This window comes from Phascolarctos cinereus, unplaced genomic scaffold, assembly GCF_003287225.1.
Source record: "Phascolarctos cinereus isolate Bilbo 61053 unplaced genomic scaffold, phaCin_HiC Scaffold_3;HRSCAF=262, whole genome shotgun sequence".
Taxonomy (NCBI): Eukaryota; Metazoa; Chordata; class Mammalia; order Diprotodontia; family Phascolarctidae; genus Phascolarctos; species Phascolarctos cinereus.
The window spans coordinates 105,565,871-105,588,882 of NW_027555736.1; the positions used below are offsets into that span (position 1 = coordinate 105,565,871).

Below are 23,012 nucleotides of genomic sequence, written 5' to 3' on the forward strand. Positions count from 1 at the left end.
TAAGCTGAACTCTGGAACCCCCTTGTTTATGATGTCATGAAGCAGCAAAGCCCCCTAGAGAGAGCATTTGAGATGCCTGAATTCTGGATGAGAGAGAATAGGCGCTTACATTTCTTCTAAGCGGGGCATGTACTAGTTTTTTGCATGGTGGTTCTTAGCTTGTGATATAAATGATTAAGTATTTTATGAGGCATATCAGAAATTAACATACACTAACCTTCACTATGTTTATAACAATGTGGAAAGACACCTCCAGGACAACATAAACTTCTTTTTTGGTACATTTTTGCAGGAGTGGATATTTCTAAAATGCAAGTATATTTGCTGACAAAAAATTCTATGTAGATTATTGCCATTCCCCCCACCTAGACTGAATTTCATTAACATGGCTGTTTAAATTTGTTTTATCTTAGTAATTGGCAGAGGACCTCGTCCTAGCTCTGTCCTTGTTTCTTTTCCTACTCCAAGCTCAGCTCTCCTGGTCATGGAATTTCTCTGGGGTTTACTTTCAAATGTAGGTTGTATTATTCCTCTACCTAACCTAACCTAACATTCCAAGCAATAGTACCCACACAAATCCCCCGAGCTACTTTTTCTATTTCCTGTGAACAAAGTCCTCTAAGCTACTTCCCTGGGATGATCTTTCCTAGCTAACTTGGTTCTGCTCCACTAATGTTTTAATTTCCAGTTCCGTTTACCAAGTGGGATCCTAGCATCTGGAAGAGGATTCAGAAACTAAGTTTGTGTTTCCCTAAGTAGCTTCCCTCCTCCATTTTTCTTTTCATCATTGTCTCACATTAAAATCTCATATCCAGATTTCCCCTAACACAATCCTCACGTAGGACCCATTTTAAAATAGTTTTTTTAAAGAAATATGAATATAAAAATATTCATATTTCTAAGATTCAAACTTAAAAATCAATCAACACACATTTATTAAGTACTACTATGTGCCAAACACAGAGTCACAGAGTGTAGAATTAGAAAGAAAGGGTTCTTAACCTGGACTCTGTGAATATTTTGTTTTGTTTTACAATTTCCTGATTTCTCATAAAGTCACTAGCTTCCATTTGCTCCATTCTAATTTTTAAGGAAGTATTTTCTTCAGTAAGCTTTTGGACTTCCTTTTCCATTTGGTCAATCCTGCTTTTTAAGGCACTCTTCTCCTCATTGGCTTTTTGGACCTCTTTTGCCATTTGGGTTAGGCTATTTTTTAAGGTGTTATTTTCTTTAGTACTTTTTTGGGTCTCCTTTAGCAAGCTGTTGACTTGTTTTTCATAATTTTCTTGCATCACTCTCATTTCTCTTCCCAATTTTTCCTCTACTTCTCTTACTTGCTTCTCAAAATCCTCTTTGAGCTCTTCCATGGCCTGGGACTGATTCATATTTTTCTTGGAGGCTTTGGATGTAGGAGCTTTGACTTTGTTGTCTTCTTCTGGTTGTATGTTTTGATCTTCTTTGTCACCAAGGTAAGATTCTATGGTCTGACTTTTTTTGCGCTGTTTGCTCATGAGCCCAGCTAATTATTTGATTTTTAAACTCTTTACTAAGGAAGGGCTCTGTTTCCAGCGTGGAGAATGCACTGTTCCAAGCTTCATGGGTTTTGTGCAGCTATTTTCAGAGATACTTCTAGGGACCTGTAAATTTTCAGTTCTTCCAAGGTGGCATAATCAAATGTGAGGTGTTTACTCTTTTCCTAGCCCAGGCTCTGCTCTATGATTGACCACAAGCACTCTTTTCTGCCTTGGAATTGTGAGGGGGATTTGCTCTCTACCACCATCACAAGCTCTACCATGCCAGTGCTTCTCCTCATCCCAGGACCACCACCCAGAACTGCAACTCAGATCCAAGCACAGGCAAAGCAAGAGAATCCTGCCTCAGCACCAGCAAATAGTTCCCTGCAATCCCCCTCTGATGAGTCACTTGATCCCCCCTCTGTGTGTGGGCCAAGAGCTCCAGAAGTAGCTGCCACCCCTGGGCTGTACTGAGCTCCTCTCTCACCACAATTGATAGACCTTTCCTACTGACCTTTTAAGTTGTCTTTGGCATTAGTGGATTGAGAAGTCTCGAAACTGCCACAGCTGCCTGTGATTCAGTCCCCTGAGGCCTGCTCCAGGATCGCTGAGGCCTGGTCTTTCCTGGCTTGGCCCAAGCTGAACTGCTGTTCTCCTCTCCCAGCTGGCGCAAGAGACCTTTCCTGCCAACCTTCCAGGTTGTGTTGGGTTGGAAATTTGTTTCACTCTGTCTTTTTGTGGGTTCTGCTACTCTAGAATTTGTCTAGAGCCATTTTTACAGGTATTTGGAGGGATTTGGGGGAGAGCTCAAGCAAGTCACTGCTTTTACTCCACCATCTTGGCTTCCTCCGTGAATATTTTGAAAAAAATATTTTGACAACTGTATTAAAATATAATTGGTTTTCTACATACTTTATTTTATGCATTTGAAAACATTATTCTGAGAAAAGGTCCATAGGTTTCACCAAACTTCAAAGGGGTCTACATTACAGAAAAGGTCAAGAACCCCCTGACCTAAAGGGTCATTGAGTTGCTGAAGCTCAGAATTAGAAAGAACCTCACAGGCTAGCTCATCTAACCAATATGTGAAAACCCAGCTAAAATCAGCCTTTGCTTAAATAAGACCTCCAATGAGGGCAAATCCCCTGGAACCAGCTCACTCTTTTTCTGGAAGCTCTAATTGTTAGAAAGATTTTCCTACCATCCAATCTAAACCCTCTTTGAAATTTCTATCCTTTATTCCTGATTCTACTTTCCAGGACTAAACAAAACAGGCTGAAGACCTCCTCCATATGATAGCCTTTAAAATATTTGGAAAACTGCTATCACATCCACCCACACACCCCAAAAGTCTTCTCTTCTCTGGGCTCAACATCCCCAATTCAATCAATTGATCTTCACATGGTATAAACTAGAGGTCTTCACCATTTCAGCTGCCTACTCTAGAGATTTTCCAATTTATCAATGTCCTCCTTAAAATGGGATACCCTGAGCTGAAGAGAGACTAGTCTGACCAGGACAGAGGATTTCAGGATTATTACCTCATTATACCTAAATGCTAAAGCCAGTAGCAATTAGTCAGTCAACATGTATGTATTAAGCTCCATATCACTGTGGATTACATGTCATAACAGCCTCATGCAACATGCTTCTAAAGACATCCAACATACCCAGTAAAAGTGCAGTTTCATAAAACTCATTAATTCAAGCTTCAGTGAATTAATAAGGTTTTATCACAGTTCTACGAGAAGCAGGATGAAATTCTTGATGTTAGAAATGTACAAATGCAATTATATATTCTAATCACAATAACTCCAAGTAACCTAGGTTTTATGAGTATTTTTTCTTCATCCCCAATATTATTGACTGGCGTGAGCTGGCTATAGTGGAAGAATAAAGCACCTATAATTATTAGGCCAGTCCTCTTCCATTCCCCCAGGAGCGTTCCCATTTAATTCATAAACAAGCATGTGTGTAAAAGAGAACAAAGAAAATTGAACAAACACCTGATAAACATAGAACCCAGTGGGATCCCAAGAGAATATGGAACAACAAAATGTTCCAGAATAGTTCAAAAGAAAAATAAGAAATAGAGAGGAACAAGTTAGAAGAGAACAAATATCAGCATAGCAGAAAGAATTAGAAAAGCAGGAAAAACCTGAATCTTTAGCGGAGACTCACCAAAGAAGAGAAAGAGAGAACAACAGATGTGTAATTCAAATTAACAGAACAAACTAGAAGACGAAAAGCAAATGGCAATAATGTTAAAAGAACCCATGATCTCTATATAAGCAAAAGACATTAACCTTAAAGACAGGATGCACAGAGACAATTTAAGGATCACTGGTCTCTGAGGAGAAAATGACAAACTAAAAAATTTGGATATCACAATGTAGGAAATGATACAAAGAATCCAAAGATTCTTTCACCTGCAGCAAGAGAGACTTACACTTTAATATCCAAGACAGAGAGAGATTAAATGTAACATTTCCAAAGACAAACAATGAATCCTGCAAGCCAGCAGGAGAAAGACATTCAAAGAAATTCGAATAGCACAAAACTAGTCTGTGCCCACTAGAAAATGCAGAATGGAATGGAATAACATATTCCAAAAAGCAAGGGACTCAAGATGCAACTCAAAATGATATACCCTGAAAATCTGAGCCTAATCAACAAAGAAAGAGAGGGCGTGGCATTTGAGGTATTCTTGCAACAGTAACAAAAAGATGTGGTTGAAATATTCAACTTGCAAGCACCTTGCAACTGAACTACAAGGATTGTAAATAAATACAATTACCAAAGAAAGAATAACCCACAAAAGTAATGAAATAAAGGGTTTTTTTAAGAGAGAAAAAGAAAAACTGAACTATGGGGTTAAAAAATGCAACAGAGGAAACATTAAGAGGTTTATTTTAATATATAAGTAGTTAAAGAAGAGAAGAGGATTTTGAACTAACCACTTATACAGATAGAAAAACAAATGGGAAAAAATGGAAAGGAATGGATACCTAAATAAGCAAAATAAATTAAAGAAAACCTTCCAACTCAACTAGGAAAGGGGCTAGAAAAGGAGAGAAGATGTAATTTGGAGGGGGAAAGTCCATAGAAATATTATTCTGTTAAAGTAAATTAAGCAAAATTAATAATAGGGACAAAGCACTGACTTAAAAGGAGAAGAGGAACCCCAAAAAATCATAATTTATAAAAATAATAAACACTAAATAAAGGAGAGAAATACACACCTAACCCTCATAACTGTAAATGTGAATGGACAAAACAATCCAGTAAAACAGAAGAGTGCAGACTGAATAAGAAACTAAAACCCTATAATGTTACTTACAAATAGACATATTTAAAAATCAAAGATCTACATAGAATCAGTATGAGGGCTGGGAGAAAATTTACCATGAATTAGATGAATCCAAGAAGCAGGAGTTGCAATCATGCCATCAGACCAAGCAAAACTAAAATTTCATAACATAAAGAGATAAACAAGGAAATTATATTATCCTAAAAGGAACCATAAATGATAAACCAATATCAATATTAAATTTATTTGCTCAAACTGAAAAGGAAAAATTAACTGAATTGTAAAAAGACAGATATTAATACAATAATAATAGGAGACCTTAATGTTCCTTTCTCAGAGTTGGAGAAATCTAACAGAAAGATAAACAAAAGTGAAAATATGGAATTAAAAATATTATTGAAGAATTTAGAGTTAAAAGATTTATGACACCGTTGGAATGGGACAACTAAAGAATATGCATATTCTTGACATCATATGGCAATTTTACAAAACTATGTATTAAAGCAAAGAAAAATGAAAATAAATGGGGATGCAAAAATATTAAACATATCCTTTACAGACCATAATGAAATAAAAATGGCAATTAATTCAAGGAGCATGAACAAAAGACCCAAATCTTAATGAAGATTGAACAATAATATCCTAAATTATATCCTAAATAATGATTGAGTCACACAACAAATCATAGAAACAATTAATTATGTCAAAACTGATAATGAAACAACGTACCAAAATTTCTGAGATGAAGTTAAAGCAGTCTTCAGAGGAAACATTTTGTCCATAAAAACTGTAACATTAATAAGTTTTTCTTAAAAAGAGAGTTAACACAATGGGTATGCATTTTAAAAAATAGAAATCTAATAAACCCAGAATAAACACAAAAGAAGAAATTTCTGAAATAAATAGAGAAATAGATAAAGAACCATAGAAATAATGAACAAAATTAAAAGCTAGGTCTTTGGAAAGAGTAACAAAATTGATAACCCTTTACCCAACCTAATTAAAAAGAAAAGGGCAGAAAAAATGAAATCAACAAAATAACAAGGTCAAGAAGGTCAAAATCACAACAAAAACACAAGAAAAAAAATTAATTATAAGACTCTATACAATGTACAGTTATATGCCTAGAAAGCTAAGAATATAGAAGAGAGGATGTCATCTTCAAAATTATAAAATATTCAAAGTAAAAGAATGGCAAAGAGAGATTATAATCCAATCTCAGATATATATATATATATATATATATATATACATATGTGTGTGTGTGTGTGTGTGTACATATATATATGTATGTATATGAAGGAACTACTAAAAGAAAAAATATTCTGACCCACACAGATTTATGAAAAAATTCAACCAAACTTCCAAGGAACAATTGATACCAATACTGTACAAATTATTTTCAAAAATTTAGAAAGAAAGGCTTCTCCCAAACTCCTTACATCAGAGAGATAGAGTCCTAATATGTAAATCAAGGAGAGATTAAAGTAAAGAACAAAGAACTATAAGTTAATATCACTAATGAATATACATTTTAAAATTTTAAATGAAATCCTGACCAAAAAAAAAACCATAGTAAGCTGTCCCAAAAATCATTCATTATGACCAAGATGTATTTGTACCAGGGATATTAAAATGGTTGTTGAACATTTAGAAAACAGCAGAATTTTAAAATAAAGCAAAAATATACAAAACCATATTATTATCTCTAGATATAGAAAAAGTCTTTGACAAAGTACAATACTCATTTATGCTTTAAAAAAAAAAACCTACATGGTCTGATGCAGAGTGAAGTTAGCAGAACCAAAAGGACTTTGTACACAATAACAGCCACGTTTTGCAGTGACTAAGAATGTTAAACTGAACCCTTCTCAGCATTACGAGGATCTAAGACATCTCCAGAGGCCTCAGGATGGAAAATGCTGTCCACATCCAAAGAAAGAACTATGGAAGTCGAATAGCTATTGCTTATTTTTACCTTCTGTTGAGTTTTGTTTCATCTTTCTGATGGTTCCTCCTAGTGGTTTTAATTTTTACTTATAACTTCACTAATGTGAAAATATGTTTAATGGGTATGTAAATGTAAAGCCTATGTCAGATTGTGCGCCGTCTTGGGGAGAGTGGGGAGGAGGAAAAGGGAGAAAAATTTTCAACTCAAAAGCATATGGAAGCAAAAAAAATTAAAAATAAAAATTAAAAAAACCCTACAAAGTATAGGAGTAGAGGAATATTTGTAATATGATTAAAAATAGTTATCTAAAACCAAATGTAACCATCATAAACAATGGGGAAGCATTAGAAGCTTTACCAATAAAAAAGGAATAGAGAAAACTAAGAGAAATATAAGAGATATGTGGTCAAAGAACATAAATAAATAGTTCTCAAAAGAAAAGTTGCAATCTATTATAACCATACCCGCCTAAAAAATGCTCCAAGTCACTAATAATAAGAGAATACACATCCAAATAACCCTGTTTCACCTCACACTGAAAAAAAATTGGCAAAGATGATAAGAGATGGGAGTAATCAGTGTAGGAGGGCTTTAGAAAAGACAAGGAACACTACTGCATTGTTGGTGGAGCTATGAGTTAATACAACCATCCTGGAAAACAATTTGCAATTAAGGGGCTAAAGAACACATACTTTTTGACCCAAAGATTCCACTGCTAAGTATATACCTTAAGATCACTGACAAAAAAGAGCTCTTTTCTTTCCCTTGTCCCCAGGGTTAATATTTCAGTCCTGCTCTGTTCTAGCACTTTAAACCCCCTCATTTCTGACTTTTCAATAAGTTCACCATATATATCCCCACCCTTGACATAGTCACTGTCTGCTGTCGCCTGCTTCTAGAAGAGTCATCAACTGTGGGGGAACAACATAGAGCCCAGATTCTAACCATCATGAATTCATACTAACTAGTTTCAACTTGGCTTTTACCTCTGCTTGCTAATTGAGGGAGTTCCTTCAATGGGAATTCCCTCTGTGAATGAAAATCAATAGTTCCTTAGCATATGCACATCTATGTGTATGTATATAGTTTGGGAGAGGGAGAAGGATTGTGACTGAACCTGTGATTTTGGTATAGGTAACTCCTGGGGGGAAAAAAAATTCCTTTTACCAATGGAGACTGGAACATTTTCTGCAACTTAGTGTCTTGGAGAGTTGCCTAGAACACAGAGAGTTTAAGTGACTTACCCAGGGTCACATAACCAGTATGTATATCAGAGGCAGGATTTGAACTCAGGACTTCATGACTTCCAAGGCCAGCTCTCTATTCAGTATACCAATCTGCTGTCCATTGTATGTATATGTGTATAAGTTTTTGTGTGTGTATATACATATATATATAACATGTACACATGTATATGTGTGTGTATACACACACATACACATAGGCACACAGAGGTATAATTAATCATCAGGCATAATTTCATCATCACTCATAAGTGTTCTTCTTCCATGACCTGGAAGTCTGAAATGCCTCTGACTATAAGCTATCCTTCTATTTCTCTCTCTTCCTAAACGTGTTCATCATCACTACAATTTTATCCCTGCCTTTGTCTTAGTCTAGTCTTTCTTCCCTTTGTAGGCTTGACACTATGGTTTATTCAACTTATCCTCTATACTTCAAGTCCTTGCCCCCTCATCCTCCTGTCATACATGCCTTGCTAAACCCAACTCTAGGTAACTGTAAGTGACTTTTTCACTCCCACTCAATTGCTATTGAAGGCCACTAGAGGAAGTCATACAACCATGCCAAGGAGTCATGTTATCTAACCTCATCTGTGCCCTTATTGCTTCAGAGCAATCCTTTTCTTCTTTCCTACTTTCTATTGCATTCCTAACAGTTGCTATTCTAAACCTTTTTTTTTCTCTCCACAAGACACCTACATAATTATTTATTCCCTGTGTTTCACATGGTAAGTGAAAGAGAACTGGATTTGTAATCAGAGAACTTGTGTTTGTTTGGAAAATCTTCTAGAACTCTGCTCAAATCCTAACTCAGCAACTTACTGCCTGTGTGACTTCAGGGAGGTCACTTACTCTTTCTAGACTTCCATTTTCTCATCAGTAAAATGAAGGTGTTGGACTAGATGACCTAAAAGGTCATCTAATGCATAATTCTAGTTCTAAGGAGTATAATTGCCCTCACTTTATTCACTTATTTTTTTTTAATGAGCAGAACCCTTTATTGAATAGTATTGTGAGAGCCTCGTTCCTGTAGGAGGGTCAGATGGGAAAAAAAATCAACTGGTGGTCTCAGAAGGTGAGGGTAGAGGCAACTTAAATAGGATGAACAGTATTGCCTCCTCAGAGCTGTGTTCAAAACCCCTGGAGGATCATCGGGAGGAACAGCATCAAGCCGCCGGGAAGAAATGAGGCAGCAGCTTGCGGTATATCTTCTCATCCTTTTCTAAGAACACACAGATCACCAACCGATCCACTTTGTCCTTGTGATCCTCCAGCCATCCTCGAAGGGCGCCCAGGGCGACCTCAGCCGCAGCCTGGCTGGGGTAACCAAAAACCCCGGTGGAGATGCAAGGGAAGGCCACCGATCTAAGGTTGTTGTCAAGCACCAACTGCAGGCTGTTCAGGTAGCAGCTGCGAAGTTCCTGGACGTGGCTGGGGCTAGGGTTTCCCTGCGCCATGGGCCCCACGGTGGATGACGTACCTGGCTGGCAGGCGGTAGACCCCGCTGATCTTGGCTTTGCCCGTCTCGCAGCGGTGGAGCGTTCAGCACTCCTCCTTGAGCAGGTGGCCGGCAGCGCGGTGGATACAGCCGTCCACGCCGCCTCCCCCCATCAGGGAATTGTTGGCCGCGTTCACAATGGCGTCCACCTGGAGCTTGGTGATGTCCCCTCGAAGACCGAGATCTTCTCATTCAGGGCCTCGTCCGCCCGGTACTGGGATTTCCCCGCCTTTCCTGGGGCCCCTTTTGGCTCCGCATCCTTCCAGGAAGGTATTTTCTTCAGGCTGACAAAGTCTCAGCAGAAATAATGCTCCTCCCTCTCCTTGTTGCTCAGACTTTTCAGAAAAGCTTTCGCCTCTTTCCAGTCGATGCAGGTCTTGAGGTCCACTTTCGCCGCCATGGCTAGAGGGGCAGCCGCTGACCCAGGCCGTAGGCTGGACCCCACACCGGGCTGCGGGGTCCCTGTGCCCGGCAGTGGCAGTGTGATGCCAAGGTGGTCTGTGCTTGGGAACTGCAACTGAGCCTGCTCCAGCGTCTTACTTTTAAAAGGGATTAGCCCAGGGTTGATGTGACTCGCCCAAGGTCACACTGCTTGTTAGTGACATAAACAGGACTATAGAAACCATGTATCCTCCTAGTCCAGAAAATTTCATGAAGAGGATGTGGGCCCTGGAGGGCAGAAATGAATTAAAGAGGTGTTGTTGCCCTGTCTTCATCTTTCTCCATTATCCCAAACGAATATACCCTCCCTCCAAACTCATCCCTCCTCCAAACTTCCCTACTTCTGTTCAGAGAACCATTATTCTTCCAGTCACTCAGGGATGCTGGCGCCATCATCAGAGACACCATCTTCTCTTTCCTCTCCTTCACCCTCTTGCCAATCATTTGCCAAATCTTGTCAGTTCTGCCTTCACAGCTTCCCTTGCCTCCTTCCCTCTCCCCATTCAAGTGGCCACCACTTTAGGTCAGGAGCTCCTTAAAGGCAGGGGCTGTCTTTTGTCTCTTTTTGTATCCGCAGCACTTAGCCCAGGGCCTGGCATGTAGCAGGCACTTAATAAATGTTGATTGAATTGAATTTGATCTCACCATTTCTTGTCCCCTAATTGGTTTTCCTGTTTCCAATCTCTTCCTTCCACACTGCTGCCAAAATGATCTTCCTAAAGCAAAGGCTGGATCCTGCCATTGCCCTGCTCAAGAGGCTTATGTGACTCTCTAGTATCTCTAGTAACAGTCTTTGGTTTAGCAGTTATAAAGTCCTGTACAATCTGGCTCCAGCCTGTGTTTCCTTGCTCCCTTTCACGAACTCTAGTTTCTTGGCAAACCAGCAACCAGACTGGTCTTGAACTTGGCATTCCACCTTCAGCTTCCAGCCTCAACACAGGCCATTCTTCGTGCCTGGAGTACATTCCCTCTTCACTTCCATCTTTTGTGATCTTTAGCTTCATTCAAGGCTCATGTATGTATCATAGCTCTAGAGCTGGAAAGATCTTCAGAGGCTATTTAGTAAAACCCCCTCATTTAACACATAAGGAATCTGAGGCCTAGAATGGTTATGTCATCTTAGGAATCATCTCCTATGGGAAGAGGTCTTTCCTAATCCTGGTAATTGTTAGTCTCTTTCCCTCCTCGAATAACTTTGTTACTGACTTATCTGTGTAAATATTATATCCTCCCCTGGTAAAATGGAAGCTCCTTGAGGTCATCAGCTATTTTTCGTGTAGTCTCTATAATCCTGACACCTAGCACAGTGCACTGCACGTAAGTCAATGTTTAATAAATGCTTGTAGAACTGAGTTTAATTAAACTGAATTGAAATGAAGGCAATATCATATAATGGAAAGTGTTGGATTCAGGAGTCAGAAAACCTGTATTTATTCCAAGTTCACATTTAGCAGAATAACTGCGGGCAAGTCACTTAACTTCTCTCTGCCTCAGTTTCCCCAATGTAAAATGAAACTAATAATATTTCAATACCTTCCTCACAGGGTTGTTATAAGGAAAGCACTTTGTACATCTTAAAGGGTTATAACACATGTGAGCTATTTACTATCATCCCTCTTCACTGACCCCTTTCCCTTGGCTTTTAAGCATACTCAGGTGACTCCTATTTAAAAAAAAACCCTTTCCTTTAATCCTGGTGCCCCCTTTACCTATCATACTACTTCTCTTCCCTCATTGCCATTTCTGTAACAAGTGGTATTTCTGTAACCACCTCCACTTCCTCTACACACATTCCCTTTCTTGCCTCCCCCCACTCATCTAAACTCTACCCCTTTCCATTCTACAAGAATTACATTCTCAGAGGTCACCAGTGACCTCTTTCTAGCCAAATCTAAAAGTCCTTTCTTAGCTCTTACTTTCCTTGATATCTCTGTGGCCTCTAACTGCTGAAAATTGCCATCTTGAAACTCTTAAGTCTTTTATTTCCATGATACTGCACCCATCCCAATTCTCCTTCTCTTAAAAAAGTAACCCTCCATTTGCTTGTTTTCTTTCTCTAGCTCCTAAATGAGAGGCATGGCCCTTTCTCACTCCAACAGAGAAATCATCCATTCCCATGGCTATGATGACTGTGGATAGCAACCAAATAGAACACCTGACTATCAGAAAGAATATCTTGGGCTTTCCTGACCCTGTCTATTTGTTCATTCAACCTCTAAGTATGAAACAGCTACTCTCACTGCCAATCCTTGCTTACCCAAATCCTATCTCCCCTTCTAGACCCAACTCAAATGTTGCCCCCTTTCATGAAACCTTCCTTCTACCTCAAGAAGAAAATCTTTCCTTCCTTGAAACTCCTAAAATGTTTCTTCTTTGTACACTTCAGTGGTCATCATTTCTATTTTGTATTAAAGTTATTTATGTGGAGTCTGTACCTTTAATTCATTTATCAGTATTTATTAAGGACCTACTATATGCTGGGAAAGATTCAAAGATAAATACGATATGATCCCCATCTTCAAAGACCTTATGACCTAATGGGGAGAAACAAGACCTGTATTTAGATAAATATGTACAACTACAAATTAAGCCATGTAAATATATAAAGTGTTATGAGCTCAAATGACTAGGAAATCACTCCTAGTAGAGGAAATAATGAAATTATGTATATTATTCTCTTCAATGCCCCTTCTTCTCTTCACCATCTCATGGGTATTGATCGGGTTGTTTTTGGGGGGGGGGAGAACGAGGCAGTTGGGGTTAAGTGACTTGCCCAGCATCACAGCTAAGTAAGTGTCAAATATCTGGTCTGAGATCTGGATTTGAACTCAGGTCCTCCTAACTTCAGTGCAGGTGTTCTATCTACTGCACCACCTAGCTGCACCTTGACTTTTTTTTTAACCTTTGTATCTAGTGCCTAGCATAGCGTCTAAAAATAGTAAGCATTCAAGTTTTTTGAATGAAAGACTCACAAATTCACATCACAACCTTGCTTCCCAAGTATTCACTGCAGCTCACCCAAGGAGAGGCAACATGGTATAATGGATAACAAGATGAACTTAAGAGTCTGGAAATCCTACATGAACATGGACAAGTCACTTAACTTCTAAGCCTCAGTTTCCTCAATCATAAAACAGTAATAATAATGCCTGTAGTACCTAACTCAGATAGTTGTGAAGGTAAAATGAGATGTGTGTAAAATATTTTGCACTTTAAAGTGCTATATATACAAATGCTAGGTCGAATCATTTTATTATTAAATTCTAATCTATTTATTTCATCTTTCTTTTTCTTTTCTTTTTTGAGTCTATCCCCTCCAAGGTGGAAATGCAATGGTCTCTCATGGTTCCAATCCCACTGCTGAACAGGATGACAACTTTGACCTATTTCCAACCCAGGCTGGCTCATCCCAACTAGGCATCCTGGTGGCCCTATTAGCATTAGCCCTACTGTAGCTCAGAACTCCAAAGCTTAAGCAATCCATCAGTAGGGATTACAAGCAGGTATCAACATTAGTTAGGCTTATCTTTCTAACTACCTATAAGACACATTTGTTTTAATATTTTATTGTCACCTAAGTCATCTAAACCAAGCTTGGAATCTTCTCCCATTAATGAACTATCCTTTTCCAACTTCCTGCTTTCTTTTTCATAGTACTACTCTTCTCATAGTTTCCTGGGCTTGCAATCTTAAAGCCAATTTTTTAGTCATCTTAGCTTCTTTTCTCTCTTGCATTCTTCACAGCCTGTCATTCATATTAAGTTCTATTGGTTCCTTCTTCAAAATGTCACTTTGGGGGCAGCTAGGTGGTGCAGTGGATAGACCCTGGAGTCAGGAGGACCTGAGTTCAAATCAAGTCTCAGACCAGACACTTGTCATTTAACCCCAATTGCCTCACCCCCCCAAAAAAAGTCACTTTAATTTGTCAATTCTGCTTATATCCCCATTTCTACCACCCCAACCCCTTATATCAGTGGTAGTAAATTCAAACAGAAATGGATTTTGACTTAGAAAACTACAAATTAATGTTATCTATGTAGATTTGTATTTTTATTTATTTTGTTAAACATCTCCCAATTACATTTTAACATGGCTTGGGCTTCACTGGGCAGTTTTGCTAGTCAAATGCACCCACAGGCCAAGAGCTTGACACTTCTGCCCTAGACTACCACAAATATCTCCTAACTAGTCTTGTACCAGTCTCTTTCCCTTTCTAATCTATTTTCCATGATACTGTCAGATTAATCTTCCCTAAATATCATAACCATCACGTTATTCCACTTCTCAAGAACCTTCATGGCTTCCTGTTATCTAATGTGTCAAGTCTAAACTCCTGCTTGGTTTTTAGCACCCTCCATTATCTCACTCCTCCCTACCTAGGCAATCTTATTTTCCATTACCCCCCCCTACCATGTGCCCCCTAGTCAAGCATGTATTCTACATACACATCAATGCTTAGTCCCATAACAATCCCTTCATTCATGCTAAATTCCCTTCCTTCATGAAAAAAACCCTCACATTTACACAACTGCATGCCCTTTCAGATCCTAGCTCCAATCCTAATTCCCTATGAAGCCTTCATCAACAAACATCAGACCACAATAATGGTTCCTTGTTCTAACTTTATATCTGTTTTCTTTTTTTCCTTTTTTTGAGATTTTTTTGGGTTTTTTTTAATATAAATTCATTTATTTTTAGTTTTCAACATTTACTTCCACAAGATTTTGACTTCCAAATTTTCTCCCCATCTCATCCCTTCCCTCCCCCCACCCCAAGATGGCATGCATTCTGAATACCCCTTCCCCTAGTCTACCCTCTCTTCTATCTCTTCCCCCCCCCTTCTCTTGTCCCTTTCACCTTCTATTTTCCTGTAGAGCAGGATAGACTTCTGGACCCCATTTCCTGTATTTCTTATTTCCCAGTTGCATGTGAAAACATTTTTTTTAAACATATGTTTTTAAAACTTTGGGTTCCAAATTTTCTGCCTTCCTCCCTCCCCACTCACCCTTATTGAAAAGGCAAGCAACTCAATATAGGTTATACATGTGCACTTATGCAAAACACTTTCATAGTAGATATGTTGTGAAAAACTAACTCTATTTCCCTTAATCCCATCCTGTCCCCCCATTTATTCTATTCTTTCTTTTGACCCTGTCCCTCCTCAGAAGTATTTACTTCTGATTACCCACTTTCCCAATCTGCCGTCTTCTCTATCATCCCCCTGCTCTCTTGTCCCCTTCTCCCCCTATTTTCCTGTAGGGTAAGACAGATTTCCATACCCAATTGAATGTGTATGTTATTCCCTCCTTAAGCCAAATCCTATGAGAATAAGATTCACTCATTCCCTCTCACCTTCCCCCGTTTCCCATCCACTGTAAGAGCCTTTTCTGTTTTTTTGTGAGATAATTTACCCCATTCTACCTCTCCCTTTCTTCTTCTCCTAGTATAATCCTCTCTCATCCCTTAATTTTATTCTCCAGATATGACCCCTTAAACTTCAACTCACCTTGTGCCCTATTTCTATCTATTTATCTATCTATCTATCTGTCTATCTATCTATCTATCTATCTACCTATCTACATACATATAATTTTTTCCCTCCCACTACCCTAATACTGACAAAGGTCTCATGAGTTATAAATATCATCTTTCCATTCAGGAATGTAAACAGTTCAACCTTAATAAGTCTCTTCTGATTTCTCTTTCCTGTTTACCGCTTCATGTTCCACTTGAGGCTTGTATTTGAAAGTCAAATTTCCTATTCAGCTCTGGTCTTTTCATCAAGAATGCTTGAAAGTCCTCTATTTCACTGAATGACCATTTTTCCCCCTGAAGGATTATACTCAATTTTGCTAGGTAGGTGATTCTTGGTTGTAATCCTACCTCCTTTTCCCTCCAGAATATTATATTCCACGCCCTGTGGTTCCTTAATGTAGAAACTGCTAAATCTTATGTTATCCTGATTGTGTTTCCACAATACTTGAATTGTTTCTTTCTGTAAGCTTGTAATATTTTCTCCTTGACCTGGGAACTCTGGAATTTGGCTACAATATTCCTAGGAGTTTTCCTTTGGGGATCTCTTTCAGGAGGAGATCTGTGGATTCTTTCAAGTTCTATTTTGCCCTCTGGTTCTAAAATATCAGGGCAGTTTTCCTTGATAATTTCTTTTTTTTCTTTTTTTGTATTTTTTTATTTAAATTATTTATTTTTAGTTTTCAACATTCACTTCCACAAGTTTTTGAGTTCCAAATTTCTCACCCTCCCCCCACCCCAAATGGCATGCATTCTGAATACCCCTTCCCCTAGTCTGCCTTCTCTTCTATCTCTCCCCCCTCCCTTCTCTTATCCCCTTCCCCTTCTACTTTCCTGTAGAGCAGGATAGACTTCTGGACCCCATTTCCTGTATTTCTTATTTCCCAGTTACATGTGAAAACATTTTTTTAAAACGTGTGTTTTTAAAACTTTGGTTCCAAATTTTCTCCCTTCCTCCCTCCCCACCTACCCTCATTGAAAAGGCAAGCAACTCAATATAGGTTGTACATGTGCAGTTATGCAAAACACTTCCCTAGTAGACATGTTGTGAAAGACTAACTCTATTTCCCTTAATCCTATCCTGCCCTCCCATTTATTCTATTCTTTCTTTTGACCCTGTCCCTCCTCAGAAGTATTTGCTTCTGATTACCCTCTTTCCCAATCTGCCCTCCTCTCTATCATCCCCCTGCTCTCTTGTCCCCTTCTCCCCCTATTTTCCTGTAGGGTAAGACAGATTTCCATACCCAATTGAATGTGTATGTTATTCTCTCCTTAAGCCAAATCCTATGAGAATAAGATTCCCTCATTCCCTCTCACCTTCCCCTGTTTCCCCTCCACTGTGAGAGACTTTTCTGGGTTTTTTTGTGAGATAATTTACCCCATTCTACCTCTCCCTTTCTTCTCCCAGTATCATCCTCTCTCATCCCTTAATTTTGTTCTCCGGATATGACCCCTTAATCTTCAACTCACCCTGTGCCCTCTATCTATCTATCTATACTACATACATATAATTTTTTTCCTTCAACTACCCTAATACTGACAAAGTTCTCATGAGTTATAAATATCACATTTCCATGCAGGAATGTAAACAGTTCAATCTTAATAAGTCGCTTATGATTTCTCTTTCCTGTTTACCTCTTCATGTTCCACTGGAGTCCTGTATTTGAAAGTCAAATTTTCTATTTAGCTTTGGTCTTTTCATCAGGAATGCTTGAAAGTCCTCTATTTCACTGAATGACCATTTTTTCCCCTGAAGGATTATACTCAGGTTTGCTAGGTAGGTGATTCTTGGTTGTAATCCTATGTCCTTTGCCCTCTGGAATATTAAATTCCTGCCCTGCGGTCCTTTAATGTAGAAGCTGCTAAATCTTGTGTTATCCTTATTATATTTCCACAGTACTTGAATTGTTTCCTTCCGGCAGCTTGTAAGATTTTCTCCTTGACCTGGGACCTCTGGAATTTGGCTATCATATTTCTAGGAGTTTTCCTTTGGGGATCTCTTTCAGGAGGATATCTGTGGATTCTTTCAATTTCTATTTTGCCCTCTGGTTCTACTATATCAGGGCAGTTTTCTTTGATAATTTCTTGAAAGATGATGTCTAGGCTCTTTTGTTGATCATGGCTGTCAGATAGTCCAATAATTTTTAAATTCTCTCTCCTGGATCTATTTTCCAGGTCAGTTGTTTTTCCAATGAGATATAGTTCACATTAACTTCTATTTTTTCATTCTTTTGGATTTGTTTTACAGTGTCTTGATTTCTCATAAAGTCACTAGCTTCCAATTGCTCTACTCCAATTTTTAAGGAAGTATTTTCTTCAGTAATCTTTTGGACTTCCTTTTCCATTTGGCCAGTTTTGCTTTTTAGGTCATTCTTCTCCTCACTGGCTTTTTGGCTATTTTTTAAGGTGTCATTTTCTTCAGTATTTTTGGGGGTCTACTTTAGCAAGCTGTTGACTTGTTTTTCATGATTTTCTTGCATCATTCTCATTTCTCTTCCCAGTTTTTCCTCTACTTCTCTTGCTTGCTTCTCAAAATCCCTTTTGAGCTCTTCCAAGGCCTGGGACTGAGTCATATTTTTCTTGGAGGCTTTGGATGTAGGAGCTTTGACTTTGTTGTCTTCTTCTGGTTATATGTTTTGATCTTCTTTGTCACCAAAGTAAGATAATATAGTCTGACTCTTTTTGCGCTGCTTGCTCATGATCCTGGCCAATTACTTGAGTTTTAAACTCATTGTTAAGGTAAGAGTCTGCTTCCAATGTGGAGAATGTACTGTCCCAAGCTTCAGGGGTTTGTACAGCTGTTTTTAGAGATACTTGTAGGGGACCTGTAAATTTTCAGTTCTTCCAAAGTGGTATGATAAAGTGAGGTATTTACTCCTTTCCTGGCATGTGCTCTTGTCTATTAGTGACCACTGTCCTGGAACTGTGAGGAGAGTTTTCTCTCCACGATCACTACAAGCTCCACTGTGCCAGCCCTCCTTCTCACCCCAGGACCGCCACCCAGAACTGTGACCCAGATCTAAGCACAAAGCAAGAGATTCCTGCCTCAGCACTGGCAAAGAGATCCCTGCAATCCCCCTCTGATCAGCCACTTGGTTCCCCCACTCAGTCTGTGGGCCAGAAGCTCAGGAGGCAGCCGCCGCCTCCGGGCCTCGCTCTTGGGGAACTGGATCTGAGATGCTGTGCTCCTCTCTCAGCACCGCAAAAACAGACTTTTCCCACTGACCTTCTCAGTTGTTTTTGATGTTCATGGTTTGAGAAGTCTGGAAACCACCATAGCTGCCCGCAATTCAGTCTTCTGAGGCCTGCTCCAGGTTCACTGTGGCCTGCACCCCCACGCCATACTGTGCTCCTCTCCCAGACTTGTGTAATATACCTTTCTGATCAACCATCCAGGTTATCTTGGGCTGGAAATTTGCTTCACTCTGTCTTTTTGTGGGTTCTGCTGCTTTAGAATTTGTTTACAGCCATTTTTTACAGGTATTTGGAGGAGTTTGGGGGACAGCTCAAGCAAGTCACTGCTTTCACTCTGCAGTCTTGGCTCTGCCCCTATATCTGTTTTCTATAGAACACACACAACTTACATACTGACTTAGTATGTGATACAATATATTAGCATATTGTATATAATTGCATGTAATACTGTCTTATATATAATTCCTATTAGTAGCATGCAGAAATAAATAATAGTTACACTTTGAATACCTATAAAATAGTCTCATTATTTCTTCCTCCCCTACTAGATTGCAAGTTCTTTGACATTAGGGACCACATTTTATTCATCTTTGTATCTTTCTTTGTGACTAGAACAATGTTCTATACATAGTAAGTAGGTGCTTAATATATTTTTAATTGAATTTATCATACTCAAACTTTTAATGAAGGAGGCAATATCTCTGAAGACTCCCCAGTGATTCGATTCAATTCAAAAAAAACATTGATTAAGTGTTGTAAAAATGAATATTTACTAGAATATATTATAGGGGAATAGAGAAATAATAGAGGTTTAGCTCATTATCTCATAACTAGAAACTGATGGCTCAGAGAGAAATGCATGCATAACTCACTAATGGATTCATAGGTTACTAGTTACCAGGCCAGATGGTCCTGGACCATCTAGAGGGCTTTCAGATGAAGGCACAATAGAGGAATCCATCTTATTTCATCCTGCCTCTAGAATGAAGCTGGACCAAGTCATCAAAAGCCAAAAGCAAAACTGAGTCTGATGACTTCAATACAATCCTTAATAAGCTATATATCTGGCATCTGTTTCAGGGCAGACCATGCATCAGGAACTCAGAAAAAGTCTCTGGAGTATAAAGTCAGCAGCAATCAGTCTCTCACCTATACATCAGGTCTGTAGAAGATAGGGTTCTACATTGTTAAAGTCATGAAACAGGAGCCAGATTTGACACCCATTTATCAGAGCTGCTTTAGGCATAATAAAATCAATCCTACCATTATAAGGAGGGGTGAACTTGATGACCCACTAGAGATTTTTTTCCAATCTAAACGATTCTATAAATTCCCTTAAAATCATAAAAAATCCGATTAAGGATTCATGTAGGTGTTTGGAGTATAAATACAAATTAATTTCTGCTCCAGCTGCAAATTTTCTCATCCTTGTAAGCAGCACCTTTATGTCTGAGATATTTCTGGAGAAAAACTATGAGAAGAGCTGAAGCTAGACAGGACTCCCCAGAGTTCTTGTTTTGAATCATTTTCTTCTAATTTGTTAAATAACTCTGCATCTTGCTCCTGTCCACAAACATTTATCACTGAAAATCTGTTTCACTTGAAAATGAAATATAATTGTATACTGATTTAATAAGAACCTAAATGTTCTGCTGAGAATTTCTTTATTCAAAATGCTTTGTTTCTGTTCTAACTAATCTACTTGTTTCCATTTCTAGTACTAGATATACTATTGCTATGTGTTTTTACTAAAGAGCAATTTTTCTATTTAAATGCTGCCCTACAAGAAATTTATGTAGTTGTGTTGATTGTTATGTATCTTACTTTTTAAAAATAATTTAAATTAACCGTTCCTCTAGGGAAAAAAAAGCACTAGTTTCTATTTAGAATTTTACCCCTCACCTATTAGATTTCAGTAAGTAGAAAGCAAAGAAAATTGCAAATGTCAACACTTTTTGAAAGATTCATTTATCAACTAATACATTTCTGGTTCACACGTGTATTCAAGATGGAGTCAGATTACAAAATAGAAATGAACAAATGTATCATGGGAAATGTTCCCAAATGCACAGGAGGAAGACATATAGCCCCAAAGAAATGTGCTGTGCTATGACATCACAGCTGTTTCTTCTATAAAAGAAGCTAAATCGTGCAGCAAACTATAATTTCTTGAATAAAGGGAATAAAAGATTAAAGCAAAGAGAAACATGTCAGTAATAAAAGCCTAGGGTACCAACCAGATGTCAGGCATATTAAAATATCACATCAGGCAAAGATTAAAATAAAACTCTTCTCATATTGCTTGAGAGGCAACTTAGAGGAGTAGATAGGGAGCCAGGCATCAGGCGATCCAGGTCCAAATCTAGCCTCTGACAAACGTACTGACTTTGTTACCCTGGGTAACTCAATCTCTCAAAGCCAGAGGTGTAAAAAAAATGCCCATGAGCCCACTCAGGGCTGCTCAAACCATATTAAAATATAATTGGGAAATATTTAGCAAAATAAATAAGAATACAATAAAAGGATTCTTATGTACAGTTTAATGACCTCCATTTCAATTTGAGTTTGACACCACTAGGCAACTCTGCCAAAACATAAGTTGCAGAGAGGGCCCAACTACCTTGGTAGATGGAGGTTCCTCACATTAAAGTTTTTCATACCAATTAAATCACAGGCCCAGTCCTTATATGCTCTTATTGCTCAGGAAGCGTAGTGGCAAGGTCTTTTCATCCATACTCACAAAACAAAGAACTGTTACAGGAACTCATTTCAGGGCACTAAGGTGGCCCAGTGAATAGAGATCTGGCCTCGGAGTCAGAAGGACCTGAGTTCAAATCCAACCTCAGACACTTAATACTTACAAGCTGTGTGACCCTGGGCAAGTCACTTAACCCCAATCGCCTCACCAAAAAGGCAAAAAAAAAACCCAAAACCTCATTTCAGCAGGAAGGGCCAACCACAGAACTAAGAAATCAAGAAGGTGACACAAGAATGCATGGGTCCTAAATAAAATCTCTGAAAATGATTCAGCGTATAAAGTGGCATTTTAGAAGTTTCTCCTTTTGAAGAGAACTTCCTTGCAAACATTTAAAACAATCAACAACCATTTGTTAAGTGCCTGCTACATGCAAGGCAATGTAACATGGTGGATAGAGTGAGCCTCAAAACTGGGCTCAGGTCCCATATCTGACACATGTTAGCTATCACCCTGGGCAAGGCATTTGGTCTCTTGACGTCTTGGGACTCTAATGACTCAGGTCTCTAAGACTAAAAGACACAGGGATGGTGCCCGTCTGCAATGGTGGAAGGAGATTCTTCAGTGTGAGTTCTCTGTACCAATGAAATTATAGGCCCAATAAAAACAACAACAACAGAACATGAAAGACACTGTCCTAGTTACTGAGGATACAAAGAAAAAAGATAAAACAGTCCGTGGCCTCAAGTTGCTCACATTCTACTTTTAAGGCCATAGGTGGGGTAAATTTCATAGTTCTCATGGCCGAAGATCTGCATGACTCAAAATCTGAGAATTCGTAATCACATACTTGCTCTTGTTATTTTCTCAAAGCCCCTTCAAAGTCAGCATGTCAAGGGAGGAAGTCAGGTTCATCCAGAGACACCATGCCTCCCCACTAAGATCTTACTCTGATGTCTCACTTTGGTATACAAAGTGATCCTAACTTTTCAAAAGCTAGTCCAACATTATCACAAGTTCTGGCAGCTTCTATGAAGCCAAGAAGACTTTGAGGATGCACTTAGTGAAGGACCATCCCCTTGCCAGAGACTCCTCACCAGACTGACCAGGGGCTGATGAATTTGTCAGCAACCCACAACTCTCCAATACTTGGTGATGTATGTCAGTGAAGGGAATAGACACAATGAAGGAATCATAGCTTCTTGAAGAAACAAAAGCATACAGAAACGAGTGTGCTTTTCTTGATTTGGAATTGATTTTCAATCAACTGACCAATAAATACTAAGCACTTTACTGAGCTCCTACTAGATAACCTTGTTGAGATTCTAATTAGTGCAGCTTTAGGAAAATGTCACTCATTCAACATATTCTATTCCATGGTCCAGGGTCTTCCAAAGACTCTGGGCTCACACAGACTGGATTTAATCCTAGGGGTCGAAACTTAAGAAAGGTCATTTTTTTCTCTTTGACTCATTGTCCCCACCTGGAGTCCTCCAGGAATGTTTCCAAATATACTTATGGTGCAATTTATGTCTAGAGCTCCTCAGATATGGTTAACAGGGTCCCCAACTCCTGAACAGGTCGTCAAGGTACTAATGTATATAGGGTATAGAACAGCCTTAATTCCACACCACA

The 23,012-nt window shown here is 38.7% G+C and overlaps 1 protein-coding gene and 1 pseudogene across 1 annotated transcript in view; both read right to left on the bottom strand.

Annotated features, from left to right (window-relative positions):
- Positions 1–23,012, bottom strand: part of CFAP58 (cilia and flagella associated protein 58) — a 124,288-nt gene that overhangs the window by 21,612 nt on the left and 79,664 nt on the right. The gene's annotated exons all lie outside the window — the stretch shown is intronic.
- On the bottom strand, positions 9,079–10,015 carry LOC110209482 (ADP-ribose glycohydrolase MACROD1 pseudogene; annotated as a pseudogene).